This window comes from Physeter macrocephalus, chromosome 11, assembly GCF_002837175.3.
Source record: "Physeter macrocephalus isolate SW-GA chromosome 11, ASM283717v5, whole genome shotgun sequence".
NCBI lineage: Eukaryota > Metazoa > Chordata > Mammalia > Artiodactyla > Physeteridae > Physeter > Physeter macrocephalus.
In genome coordinates, this window is record NC_041224.1 from 47,341,956 (window position 1) to 47,357,035 (window position 15,080).

General features: G+C 40.0%; 1 protein-coding gene across 1 annotated transcript in view; it reads left to right on the plus strand.

Moving 5' to 3' along the window:
- Nucleotides 1–368: 368 nt before the first annotated feature.
- Nucleotides 369–15,080, plus strand: part of UNC13C (unc-13 homolog C) — a 654,288-nt gene continuing 639,576 nt past the window's right edge. The window contains exons 1-2 of the mRNA XM_055087954.1: nucleotides 369–463; nucleotides 1,768–1,839. The gene's annotated coding sequence lies outside the window, so the exon portion shown is untranslated. The remainder of the gene's footprint in view (nucleotides 464–1,767; nucleotides 1,840–15,080) is intronic.

Below are 15,080 nucleotides of genomic sequence, written 5' to 3' on the forward strand. Positions count from 1 at the left end.
TATTGGTGTGTATATGTTGCTGAGGTCCTTCAATTTCTTCAACATATTGTCTTTTTGCTCCCTTGACAGAGTCCAGTTTTATTCAGCTGGATTATGTTATGACTTTTCCCTAGTTATCCGTCGGGAGGTCCATGGAAGTGTTTTTGGTAGATCTTGATGGAGGGTGCACAGATTTTCTTGCAAGTGTTTAAGCAAGGGTGGAGCACTAGCCACTAACAGGGGGAAGAGGCCACTTTTGCAGTCTCAGAGGATCCATGGGAATCTGAGGATTAAAAAGTTTCAAGTGAATCAACCCAGATGTCCCCAGCAAATCACTCATAGTCCGTTTTCTCCTAATTAAGGCCCCAACCTTGGCATAGCCAACTTGCCTAAATTGAGAATTAAACCTTCTCTGGATCTCTGCCACTCTTATGATTAATTCCTGGGTCTGATGCTCAGCTTTTTTCTGCATCTGCTGCAAGAGGTGAGAATTTCTTTATCTGGTGACATGGATGTCTGCTGTCTTTACATTTAGCCTTAAATTGTTGACTTATCACTCTAAGCCTTTCGATGTCTTTCTCTACTGCATTAAGAGGCCCCAGCAACAGCTATTCTATTTCACAGTGCTAATCACTTCCTCTCCTCAACCTCTAAAATACTTTAAGATGTTGTACATACAAGTTCATCTCCTTCCACTGGTATCACACCCTAGTCTACCACTAGTGAATATTTTAACAACTGTCCTGCTGCACAGTACACCATTGGCTATCAGTTTTCTACCTGGCATCAGTGACTGGGCCCTCATTGCCAGTCCAACAGAGAGGATTCAGGTAAAATATCTCCTTTTAGAGCTACTTCCTCCGTACTCCCTTCATACCAACTTTTAAAGTCAGGTTTCCTGGGAAACAGACTATGAAACAGAGATATATGAGCAGAGCTTCTTTTGGGAGAAGCTGAGCCACAATGCATTTGCAACAGAGGCCTCAGCCAATCCTACGTGGCCTCTGTGTTAAAGATCCTAGGATGGCCTCTGTGTTAAAGCAAGAGGGCTAGGCATTTGGGTGCCCATGTCAATTAGTCGTTGCATGTGGGCTGACCCAGAGGAGGGGCAATAACCCCTTGGCCTCTGCCATTCTCAGAGAGTGACTCAGCTACGTGCCTTTGGCATTTGGGTGAATGAGTGACTTTGTCCTGGAGGGGGTGTTTGTGTGGCATACCACAGCTATACCATACCTTTCCTTTAATCTTGAGGGTAGACTTGGATGGGAGGTTGGAATGCAAATATTATAGTCGAGATTACTTTGATTTTAATATCAAGGACATACAGAAAGTGTATGTGCTCTTGGAAACCCCTTCTGTGTTCTTCTTTTTTCTACAACACAGCAGTTTACTCAGAAGGCTTTTCACTACTAATTTTTTAAAAATTATTTTTAGATTATATTTTTAAACGTATTAAAAATTAGCAGATTGTGGTTCCTTGTTGTCAAAGATCATCTCTCATTTCCTACATCATTGCTCTGAGTCTTTGCTTTCTAGCTGTCATCAAGTCCTAAGGAAAGGGTCTAGGCTGAGTCAGGGGGCCAGGTAAACACAGGCACAACCAGAGACTGAATCTTAGTGTAATTTTATGGGAGAGAGGAAAGGCTTACCTTCATTTGTGAACAGGGGCTTTTGAAAACTTGAATTTCGATAGACATTGTATATTGTATGCCTGTGGTTATTTGAGATATAAAAATTTTTGCATTGCCTTCTTAATTTCTTCCTATTTTCTTTTTTCAATTATACCAGTACCTAGACTTGTCATAGATCAAGTTAACAACTGATTCTCTGGTGATTACTTATTCTCAGATGCTCTTTGAAGTAAGAGCTGGCCAATGCTAAGCATGTTTTAGTTTTAAACTGAAGAGACTTTCCATGTATAATTTAGTATTCCATAATAAAAAATAGAAGAAATTTTTAAAGAAGTGAACTTGTTATGTTGAATTCTTTATTGGGGGCATGTATTGCTTATCATTATATAGAATGTGCTCTATTTTTGCTGGAAAAGTTAAAAGATGTCTTGCTGTTAGGCAGTTTGAAATAATTTATTTATAGATTTACTTTAAATATACCCTGTGATATAGAAAAAGGATGAAATTGCCCCTCTATTTAATGAAACACTAATTTTAATTTTACTTATAATTGCCACACCCATTTTGCTTGCATGCTCTAAAGCATAAGTAATTGACTTTCACCCAAAAGTTAGAATCAAATGAAGTTCCATTGAATGAGGAGAATTGCACTGAATCTAATACTCTCAAAGGGGAAGGGAGGGAGGATGCTAATTATGTAAGCATCTAAGTTTTGCTCTGTTGGCAGGCTGTACAACACTCATTAGAATTTAAAATTCTCACTTTTACTACAGAATAAGGACACATCTAGAGTTATGTACAATCAGCGAGGTGAGAAGAACAGCTAGGAAGTCACATCAGTAGTTACGTGTAAAAGTCTGTGGTGAGGATTAAGTGAATATATGTTCTTTAATATATTCTTTTTTTTAACATCTTTATTGGAGTATAATTGCTGTACAATGGTGTGTTAGTTTCTGCTGTATAATAAAGTGAATCAGCTATACATATGCATATGTCCCCATACGCCCTCCCTCTTGCGTCTCCCTCCCTCCCACCCTCCCTATCCCACCCCTCTAGGTGGTCACAAAGCACTGAGCTGATCTCCCTGTGCTATGCGGCTGCTTCCCACTAGCTGTCTGTTTTACATTTGGGAATATATATAAGTCCATGCCGCTCTCTCACTTTGTCCCAGCTTACCCTTCTTTAATATATTCTTTAGAGTACAGTGTTCTTTAGAGTACAATGAGGGGAAATTTTAGTACCTCCATAAAAATGTTTAATTTTTTGTGGATTTTTATTTTATAAAGAAAGGCAAAGACCTCAAATGAACATGGATGAAGGCCTGAACTCAGGCAGTAGCTCCTGGAATGGAAAGGAGGTGTGGAGAATGAGAGAAATAGTCAAGTTTAGGACCAGAAGATTTAGAACCAGTTAGAAGTTTGGGGCAAATAAATAGAGGAAGCAAAGGTGAACCTGGAGTTCTAGTCTGTATACCTAAGAGAATGTTGGTTTTGCTAATTAGTACTGTACAAGAAATTTAGAGAACTTTGTAGTTTATGGTTGAAGATGAATTTGAATATGTTGACTATTGAATTCAGATATTGAATTTGAGATGTTAATAGTCATTCAGACCAAACTGATCAACTAACAAACAGGAATTAATGCAAAGAAGAGAAGCTAGATGCAGACATACTAATTTGGTAGTTAGAAGAGAGGGGAATAAAAGAAGTCTGAAAAGAGGAAGAGAGACCAGCGAAGGACCTTGTTAGGGCCTCTTTGTAAAGAAGAACACACACTTATTTACGCTAGTGTCTCACAATCCCTTAGACAAAACTCATAATGGCCCCAGACACAGGCCTAAAGAGCAATCAGAAACACAGGATCTGCTCCTTCTGTGGTCCTGTGGTCTCTTATTTCTGCTTTTGATGACCTGTCTGCATGCTTTTTGTTGTTGTTGTTCTGAAAATATGTTTTCATTGCTCAGTTTTTCCAAAGATCAAAGGTTGATTGGTCAGGTCACAATGTTATATCGCTTTCTTGTTGAAATGCCTGAAAAGATCTGACACAATCTCCATGTTCCAACTCCCAGTTTCCAAGATAGAAAAGCTAATTGGCCCAGTTTCCATCATGTAACCACTCTGGTCAAAATAACTGTATCCAGAGAGAGGCTGTGTTGTCATGGAGGTATATAGAATGATGTAAAGAAAGGCTGAGTTGTTACTGGTTTCAGATGCAGCAAAGAGGTTAGGGAAGATTAAGATTTTGTACCAATATGCCCAATTAAAGAGAAATTTTAATAGAGTTCTGGGGCCGGAACTGGACAGCAAGAGGTTGAAGATGACCGACTCATGAGGAAGTAAACAGCAGGACTCCTCTGAGGTAGATGAAAGGTACAGTAGCCCGAGGAGGTAACAACATTGAAGGAAAGCTGAAGGCTGTCTTTTGTTTTCTATTTACAATAGGGTAGAATATAAACATGCTTATTGCTTAGGTTGGATAGACCCAGTAGAGAGAAAGAGATTTAAGATACAAGCAAGGGAAGATATAGTTGCTGGAGCATGGTTCTAGACGTGGTGAGAGATGATTCAATCGTGAGCACAGGAGGAAATATGACCTTTTGAAAGAAGACATCCTTGTATCATAGGATGTTCAGTGAACATTCAGCGCTGAAATAAATCTCTCTCTGAATACTTATCGTAGCTGTTCCAACTGGGTGATGTTAAATCTCTGGATAACTTAGATCTGTTCTTAGTCATGGAGGCATTTCTGTGTCAGCTAGATTTCCAAGCAGGTATGAGAATTGAGGTCTGGCCTTTGTGATGAGACTGGATGTCAAAAGAAACTTTTATTCCCTAAACAGGATGTCTTTCTGTTTAGACTTTTATGTCTTTGAGTGCACAGCCCAACTGATTTTTCAGTACTGCATGGTCTAACTGGGGCAACCAAAAAAAGTCCTAATTTTCATACCAAATTCAATTAAACCAGTTTACACCTTTCCAGGAAATTGATTCTCAAGTGCTACTTCCATTATCAAAGTACATGCTATATTTTTATTTATACTTATTTATTTATATAATTTTTTACTGGAATGAGATTTATAAACAGTAAAATACATAGATTTCAAGTTTATAATGTGGAGAATTTAAAAAAATGAACACACCTACTATCCCAATTAAGATAGAGAGCATTTGTATCACCCCCAAAAGTTTTCTCATGTCTCTGTGAAGTCAATCCCCACCCTTCATAGGCAACAAATTTTCAATTTCTGTTGTCATAGATTAGTCTTGCTTTGACCTTAATATAAAAGGAATCGGAGAGTATTTACTCTTTTCTGTCTGGCTTCTTTGCTCAACACGTTTTGAGATTCACGTGTAATAGTGTTTCATTCTGTTATTATTGCTGATTAGTGCTCCACTATTTTATTTTATTTTTAAAATTTTTATTTATTTATTTATTTATTTATTTATTTATTTATTGGCTACGTTGGGTCTTCGTCGCTGTGCGCGGGCTTTCTCTAGTTGCGGCGAGTGGGAGCTCCTCTTCGTTGTGGTGCACGGGCTTCTCATTGCGGTGGCTTCTCTTGTTGCAGAGCACGGGCTCTAGGTACTTGGGCTTCAGTAGTTGTGGTTTGCGGGCTCTAGAGCGCAGGCTCAGTAGTTGTGATGCATGAGCTTAGTTGCTCCATGGCATGTAGCATCTTCCCGGACCAGGGATCGAACCCATGCCCCTGCACTGGCAGGAGGATTCTTAACCACTGCACGACCAGGGAAGTCCCACTATTTTAATATACTGTAATTTGTGTATCCTTTCTCCTCTTAATGGATATTTTCCCACCTTTTGGCTATTATTAATAAGGCTGCATAGAAATTCTTATATGTTTGTTTGAGAAAATATATCTTAATTTCTCTTGGGTAAATACATAGGAATGCAGTTACTGGGCCGTAGTGTAAGTGTAGGTTTAATTCTATAAGAAAACTGCTAAAGTTTTTAAAGTGGTTATATTCTTTAACATCGTCCTGTTTTCTTTTGTTTGTTTTTTTTTCTTTTTTTTTTGCGGTACTTGGGCCTCTCACTGTTGTGGCCTCTCCCGCTGCGGAGCACAGGCTCCGGGACGCGCAGGCTCAGCAGCCATGGCTCACGGGCCCAGCCGCTCTGCGGCATGTGGGATCTTCCCGGACCGGGGCACGAACCCGCGTCCCCTGCATCGGCAGGCGGACTCTCAACCACTGCGCCACCTGGGAAGCCCCTACGTCGTCCTATTTAATGCATAAAAATTCTAATTGCTCTACATACTCTCCAGAATGTGGTATGTAACCCAGCTTTTAAAATTTTATCCATTTTCATCTGTATGAAATGGTATATCATTTTGGTTTTTAATTTGCATTTCCTGATAATTAATGCTATCGAATACATTTCCATGCACCTCCTGGTTAGTTAGAAATCAGTCTGAAATTGTCACTGACTACTAACTCATTGTATTGCTTTTAAGGATATGATCTTGCTATTACAGTGAATTTTTTAGACAGATAACAAACCATAAAAATGAGCAAAATATGGGCTTCCCTGGTGGCGCAGTGGTTGAGAGTCCGCCTGCCGATGCAGGGGACGCGGGTTCGTGCCCCGGTCCGGGAAGATCCCACATGCCGCAGAGCGGCTGGGCCCGTGAGCCATGGCTGCTGAGCCTGCGCGTCCCGGAGCCTGTGCTCCGCAGCGGGAGAGGCGAGGCCACAACAGTGAGAGGCCCGCGTACCGAAAAAAAAAAAAAAAAAAAAAAAAAAAAAAAAAAAAATGAGCAAAATAAGCTAGCAGTGCCTAATCATCTATGAAGAATACTTTGATACTTTGTAAACAGATTTTTATTGAGACAGCCGAGGTGCAGAGCTCTTTAGATTTCATTAATCAGGCATGTAGACATCTGGTCAGTGTACAAATTTGCCAGCAATAATCATAATTTCTTGTTAGAGATATATTCAGTGTAATTTTAGCATAAGGCATATTTTTGGCTGAAATATTTTATGGTATAGGCAACTCTTGTAGAAATTCAATAATATCTTATAGATTTGAACCTTACTTTTTCAGAATGTGTGATAATTACTTCATCCAAGAGGGTATTAAATTTGTATTAAGAACAGGATAAATCCTCTCCCCTGACACCCTACTAACATTTAGGTCGAGTTCTGTTTATGGTTGAACAGATTAGTGACAGTTCATAAAATATTGGTACATTTCTTCATTGCTTTTTTTTCCCAATGAAAATTAATTAAACAACTATTAAATATTAGGCACCCTGATACATTCCATTAGGGAAGACAGATGCAAAAATGAGAGATTATATTACCTCATGCTATTGCTATAATACATGTAATGCAGTGTAGTACAGGTGTGTGTGTGGTTCAGAGAATGTATCTATGGTGTCCAAGTGGGCTCATGATACAGACAGAGGGACACATTAACTCCTGACTGGGCCATCAGAGGACTTCTGCAGGGTGGTATTGACCTGGATCTAGAATCCAACTTGCCAAGTATGGAATTGAAGACGCTCTGGCTGCCTTCATGAGTTTTGGCTTAAATAACATTTTGTTGAAGTAAGGGAGGGAGTGATAAAGAAGAAAGTGGATATTAATGAAACCAAACACTATGCCTCACCAAGAAATGTGACAGATGTGTTCACTCTCATTATCACATAATCTTACACATCTTGCAAACACCCCTAGGACATAGATAATATAATTCCTGGTTTATATGTGAGGAATATGAAATATCTGTGGTCTCAATCCCAGTTTCAGAAATGTTAAAGTGTGAAAATATGCATGTCTTAGAATCAATAAAATACAATAAAATTATTGTTACAAGTTTCTCATCCACTCCTGTAGAGTATGTAACATTTTAAAAGAAATAACTTTTAACTGTATATAACACTACACATTTTTATCTTCCTCACAGGCCTTCAGAATTAGTATGATTCTTACTCTACCTTGAAAAAACATTGGGCAATTTGCACTCCAAATGAAAACTCTAAAAGAGGGGCTTGTTACAATGGGCCTTTCTTTGCTGTCCTACAGTCAGGAAGGGAATGGGGGTAGAGGAAAGATCTGCTCAGATTGGGATCTTATTGTTATTTATAAAAACAAACAAGAACTAACATTTCTGAGTACTTCTGTGGTTCTAGGCACTCCTCTAATTCTCTCTTACTTAATCCTTACAGCAACATGAGGGAGTTGGTACTGTTATTTTCTCATTTGTCAGATGAGGACACTGAGGAACACAGAGGTTAAACAATTTGCTCACTGTGTACAGCTAGTGTGAAGCATAGCCAGGATTCACCGTAGGCGGTCTGGCTTAAGCCTCCATCCCATGCCCCACCCCTAACGTAATGAATAGTGTACGTTGGAGCTCAGCTGGGCACCAAATGGAATATGCTTTCTATTCACCAAGGACAGAAGTTCTCCCTGATAGAACTGATGTCATACTGCTTGAACAGTGTGCTGTGTATGGTTTGGGGACCACACCTGTATTGTTCAAATTGTAGCCCCATCACTTGAGTAAGTCTTGAGTAAGTCATTAGGGTCTTTGAGTCTCAGTTTTCTTGTTTTTAGAATGAAAGTAATATTTTACCTTGTGAGGATTTTTTTTAAGGATTAATCGTTTAAAAATATTGAAGACAGAGTGATGAAGATTGCAAAAAGTGCTTGGGAAGCTTAGACGGGGGTGTGTAATTTGCTCTCACAGGGATCTGAGACCCTGCCTTGGCACAGGATGCTAGGCTGGTAATGTGTCCAACCAACCTGTTGGGACAGAGACACGGGAAACATTAGAATTAGTGGCAACTTTTGCTCCAGAATGGTGTTTTTCCTCAATGGCCTTCCTTTATACAGCTTAAGTGCCAAGTAAGAATTCCAATACATGGCAAAATTGCTCTTAAGATTTTCTTACAGAAACCTCTTTTTTTTTTGGCGGGGGCGGTACGCGGGCCTCTCACTGTTGTGGCCTCTCCCATTGCGAAACACAGGCTCCGGACGCGCAGGCTCAGCGGCCATGGCTCACGGGCCCAGCTGCTCTGCGGCATGTGGAATCTTCCCGGACCGGGGCACGAACCCGTGTCCCCTGCATCGGCAGGTGGACTCTCAACCACTGAGCCACCAGGGAAGCCCAGAAACCTCTTTTAATATCAAAAAACTGTCTAGCTCCAGAAAATTACAGATGTTGGCTATAGAGAATCAAGGTCAAAGTCAAATTATTTAAGGATAGAGTTAGATTACTACATCACAGATTGTTGCCATGGTAGGAAGATGCCAGCCCTATGGATGTGATTGCTTTAGAGGAAGGCAACACAGCACAGGGAGAAAAACAGTGAAGTTGGGGCAGGAGACCTGCATTTTTGTTCCAGCTCTGCTGTTGGAACTCAGGCAGGTGTTTTGACCTTTCTGGGTTTTCATTTCACGTTGTGCACATTTGAGGATTAGTGCTGTTTGAATTGTACTCTCCAAGCCCTAGGAACCTGTAGAGGGTCTGTATGGGCTGTAGCTAGTGTGGAAGCAGAAGGTAAAGTAAGACTCCAGCACTGCTTCTTTAATTCAACCAAAGGGGCTCTGCTTTGATCAGTTATATTCATTGAGTTTCCACGTCTTCTTTAGTTGGGGGGAAAAAGAAGGGGTAGTGGTGAGTTGTGAGATTAAAAACCAAGTAAACTAAAACAACTTGTCTCTGAAATGACATCATTCTAAGTTGCTCATCTGTAGCCAGTGTACCTGTGCTCTGCTGTCGGTACATGTTTGTGGGCAGAAGTTGCAAAGACTGAAAAAGACCTAGTTCTTATTCTCCAGATGTGTGTTCTCTAGCTGGAATAGGGCCAGGCCATGGCCAAGACAGTAAGTGGGCAAGACTTAAAGGCTCCTCATATCTCTCATATCTGCCCTATCCTACTACTTGTCTCCTTTGTTGGGAAACTCTCTCCAACCCCATGCTTTTCTTTGTTCTCCCTGCTCTCCCTCCTGCTCTTGCGGAATGTTCTCATAAATATTTTACACCAAGATAGAAAGTGATACATGCCTTAAAACCTTGGAGCCCCTTGGTGAGATTTGCATTTCAGCAAAGACCAAATCTTAAACAAAAGTGAGAAAGCTCTAATTATAGCTTCTTCTTGAGGTAGGTGTTCTTCTTCAAACATGTTACATAGGTGACCACTTTCTTCTCTAAGGTTGGCTCTTATGGGCATAGCAGTAGAGCACGGTGTTTATGAGAAAGGACTCTGAAGCCAGTCTGTTTGGGTTGCATTTCTAGCTGCATCACTTCGTAGCTGTGTGTCTTTGGGCCAGCTACTCGGGTTCTCAGTTTCTTCATCTGCAAAGTGGGGATCAATTACAATACCTACTGCAGATATTATAAACAAACATTAATGTAGTAATCTCTACAAAAGACTCAAGACAGAGTACAGCATATAATAAGCATTAAACAAATGGAAAAACATGTACAAGAGCTATTTGGTAAATAGTTTAGAAGAATGATGAAAGACTAAATATCATGGTTTAGACTGTATGGGATATATGAAAAAGAAAAGATGACTAAGGAGTTAAAGAAACTATTGCAGAAAAGATTAGTCTTGATCTGGCTTTTAAATGATTGAGGCCAGATTAGCTGGAAGACATTCTAGGCAGGGTGAAGAACAAGAATAAAAGCGACAATGGAGGAATAAGCTTAGTGTATCCACGGAAACTTGAAGAGGCCTAGAATAGAGGGTATACAATAGTGTGTAGCAGGAGAATAAGAGGAAAACTGTATTTAAGGAAGATTAGACAGAAATCATTTCATGGGATGGTTTGGAGTGGCAGAGCATATTACTTTAGGAGGCTAGTAAGCTCTTGCAATATTAAATATCTAGAGTAAGGAGAAGGTACATTATTATAGTGAAGGAACCAAGTTTTGGAGTCAGGAGACCCAGGCAACTACTTTAGCATCTATGAGGCTCACCATCCCTAACTTCATAAACTGTGGATAACATCCTCATAAGGTTACCAAGAAGATCAGGAGTTGATACATACAAAAGTACTTTGTAGGTTCCAAAGAACTGGAATAATTACAGAATTACAGAATTATTAGTACTAGATGTCATTGTGCACTCCTAAACCAAAGTAGCAGCAATGGAGGTGAGTACAAATGCACATGGGCTGAAGTTTGATGAAAAAAATTCATGAAATATCTTATTAGCTAGGAAAAAGAGGGCATGAATCATTTGGCCTTCATTCTTGGGGAAATGGGTCTTTCTATTTATTAAAAAAATGATTTATTAGCTTAGGATAAACCTCTTAAGTTTGCTCATTTTTGTTGAAAATGTTTTCATATGTATTGGTTTATTGTTTGTGCCTTAACAAGGCAAAAAATGAAGAGTTCACAAGGACGTCATTTCAGGTGTTATTGTGTTTCACCAATTTTCATCGTCATGGTCCTCCCTGTGACCCTCAGTTACATTAAATATATAATTCTTTTACTCCTTCATATAAAAAGATATATAAAACAGTCATAAATCTGCATTGATTCCATAAAGACATTCTAGGAGATGCTTTTTAAAACTTGATCTTTTTATTTTCTTATCTCCTGCCTTGTCCCAGCTACTTTGCTGGTCCCTCTCATCAGCTCCTTGTGGCTATTGGTTTGACTAGCTTTCCCTTCCATTTCCAGCTACCCAGGTTTGTTACATTGTTGTGCTTTAAGGATCCTGCTCATGAAGTTTTGCGGTCAGCATGCTGGCCAATGCTGTTTTCCCTTGGGCCTTCTGGCTCTGATGAGCTGCCCCCGTGGCGTGGTGAGGTTTGCTCTGTCTCTGCAGCAGCACCTCTTCATTCCCATCTCATGGGAAGTTTCTTCCAGTCAGCTGTTTTCCAAAGCACCAAGAATTTCCCGTTGAACAGATATTTGGTGAACCATGTTCATATATTTCTCTGATTTATTTTTGGAAAAATGTCTCTTAAACCAGCAGTCAGAGAGTACAGGGTATTTACTGCTGAGGTGCTGTAATGAGAAACAGAGGCTTTCTTGCTCTCTTCTGGTGGGGGATCAGTTATCCTCCTAACAGGGTCCTGGATGCTTAACACAAAGTCAGCGCCAGCAAAGGAGCAGTTAAGAGTGAGATTTCCCTACTGGGCTGGTAGCAGGGATTAAGCATATAGTAATAAATAGAAGGTCAGAAACGCATGTGGCAAGCCTGAGGTTCCTACACCAAAGGCGGGAATTCAGCTCAGAGTCAGGGACTGTGAGGGGAGCATCATGCTGAAGTAGAGAGGGCAGGACTTGCGGAGGCGACCTAGTAGGGCTGTATCACATCATGCCTCTTTGTTTTCTCTCTCCCTTGCAAGTTAACATTTAGATACCCAGTTCACCTATTTTACTGTATTTGATAAGGAACTTAAAATTGTTTATTTATCTGAAAATACTTTAACTTAGTTTTGGTAATGATTTAGCAATAAATTGCTGACTGTTCAAATGTTCATTAGCTCTTTTAGCCCACAAGGACGCCTACCGTTATATTCATACTAAATAGCTCTTTTACAAAATGGATTTGTTAACATACAGGCAAAAAATATTTTACTCCCCATTGAACCCTAATAGGCGGTTTGGGGTTGATACACTTGCAGTCCAAATCTGGGGCCTAGAGTCAAGGCTGTGTTGCTTGTTAGCTGCATATATTAAGGCAAGTTTCCTCAAAACTCTAAACCTCAGCTTCCTTTTCTGGAAAATAATAATACTAATTTCACACAATTATTATGGGAATGAAGTGAAATGAGGTAAATTTTAGAAAATTACATACACAGTGCTTGGCACGTGGTAAGTAATAATTAAATATTATTACTAAGGCATCTCATAATAGTCTAGTATTTTAATCTTTTTCAAAATCCTCCTTCCCAAAACTTTAAATCTTACCCCCAAACTTCATTACTGAAAAGAATGTGTGGCCGTATAATTAAAGGTAATACAACTGGAGGGTAAATATGAGATTTTGAATTCAAGTAAAGAATCATGTGATGATATGTTGGTCTCCCCATCCCTCCTCAATCCCTTCGCCTCCCACATACCTCATACTGATGCTGATTTTATCCTTATCTGAGCTGCTCCCATTTTTAAAAAAAAAGAACTTTAGAGAGGAGAGTAGATATGTGAATTTGTATGTGGTGGGTGTTAGGACTTGTGTCAATTACCACTGGCAACATTCACTTTACATGCAACTGATAGCTTCATAGACCCCAGGACTAAGGACCAAGATATCTTTTTTTTTAAAACGTAGATTTAATTAATTTATTTATTTTTGGCTGCATTGGGTCTTTGTTGCTGCGTGCGGGCTTTCTCTAGTTGTGGCAAGCGGGGGCTACTCTTCATTGGGGCCCATGGGCTTTTCATTGCGGTGGCTCCTCTTTGTGGCGGAGCATGGGCTTTAGGTGCGCGGGCTTCAGTAGTCATGGCTCGTGGGCTCTAGAGAGCAGGCTCAATAGTTGTGGTGCACGGGCTTAGTTGATCCACGGCACGTGGGATCTTCCCGGACCGGAGCTCGAACCCACCTCCCCTGCACTGGCAGGCGGATTCTTAACCACTATATCACCAGGGAAGTCCCAAGATATCTTTTTGCTTTAGTTATCTTTCATAAAGCTCTGGTGGAAGCTATTGGGAGGGAGGATAACGTGGTGCCATTTACTAGCTGTGTAACTTTAGCTGTATCTTTTAATCTCTTTGAACCTCTTGTTTCTTCATCTGTAAAATGGACATATAATAATGTCTTCTTCAGCAGGTTTCTGTGAGGATTAATTGGGATAGTTTAAGCTTCTGGAACATAACAGGTGTTCATTAAATGTTAGCTTCCTTCTCTACCCTGGCCACTTGTCTGAAGGAAGTACCACAGCTGATATCTGAGACTCAGTAACCTTAGTAAGGCAGCTGTGGCTTTGTAACAGAGAGAAAGAGAGAGAGACAGAGAGAGAGACAGAGAGAGAGAGAGAGAGAGAGAGAGAGAGAGAGAGAGAGATGGAGATAGAGAGAGAGAACCCAGTGACTAGGAAGGTGAGATTTCAATATTGGAAAATTGCTGCTGGACCATAGAGGTATAAAGCATTCTCCATTTCCCTCCAGTTTCTTCTTTAAAATATATGCTATATTTTTTCATCTCATCTTCCAACCTAGCAGGATTCCTAAATTTCCTCCTACTTCTATCTACCTTAATTTTCACAAGAGATACCACACTATGAATCTTCTGTCATTACTTCTTGCATCTTTTCAACAGCCTTCTTAGTTCTCATGGCCACTAATGTGTACTGGGCTTTGCTCTGTTTTAAATACTGTTCTAAGAACTTCACATGTGTTTAACTCATCACAAATATCCCACGAGGAGGTACTATTTCTGTCCCAATTTAATAAATGTACAAGTGAAGGCAGTATAGAAGTGACTTTCTCAAGCTCATACAACTATTGTAATATGTCTCAAAACTGGAATTCCAATGCAGGTAATCTGAATCCAGAGGCCGTGCTGAAAACCCATAACAGTTAGTGCCTCCTCATCAAATAGTGCTTCTAAACCTAAGTTTCAAACCTTTCCACATTCTGTTTAGGTTTTGCCCATGCAGACCCATCTCCCTTTAGTCCCCATCTCTCTCCACGGTGGGTGCTTCTCCATCTTTGGACATGACATGAATGTTTGTGATGCTTGCCTTCTGCTTATACTGATTTTCTTTCTCTGGATTGTTTAAGGCCCAGTTCAGCCAGTTCAGGCTTCTTTGTATCTCTATCATTTATCTAGTAATTCATGGGCTTATTGTTTCTCCATTCATTCATTTGTTCATATATCTATTCATTTGTCCAGCAAACCTTATGAGTCTATTACATATCAAGTAACATAGATATTTAAAGTTAAATAGGACATAGCCCCTGCCCTTCAAATCACAGTCAGATTTGAGAGATAGACATATGAATGAAATATTTCACACAAATAATTACTGTATTGTAAGTTACCATAACAAAGGTACACTCAAGGTATTGTGGGAGCACAGAGGAGGAAGTGCTGGAGTCTGAAGAGGTCAAACAAGATGATGCTGATCCCTGCTGGATCTAAGATACATAGATGAATGTATAGAGATATTCATGAGTGAGGCTTGTGGGGACAGAGGAAAGGGAAAGGAATGGCGGCAGAAGGAACAGCATGGACGCATGGGTGAGGCAACAATACGGTAATCAGGGAACTGTTACTACTTCAGTGCCTTGGGCAGATGTGCTTGGGGCAGTGACAGGAAATGAAACTGCTGAGAAAGGTAATGTCTTAAGTAGAAGGAATGATATCTTTTAAATATATTAATTTTAGAGAGGAGGACTTGAGAGAAGGGCCAAATTAGAGCTAGGAAGACCATATAGGATACAACTGTAGCAGTCCAGATGAGAAATTGTGGAGTTCAGAACTAAGGTATCACTAGTGGGATAAGGGGACATACATCAGGTATGGATATGGGATGGATCATATTG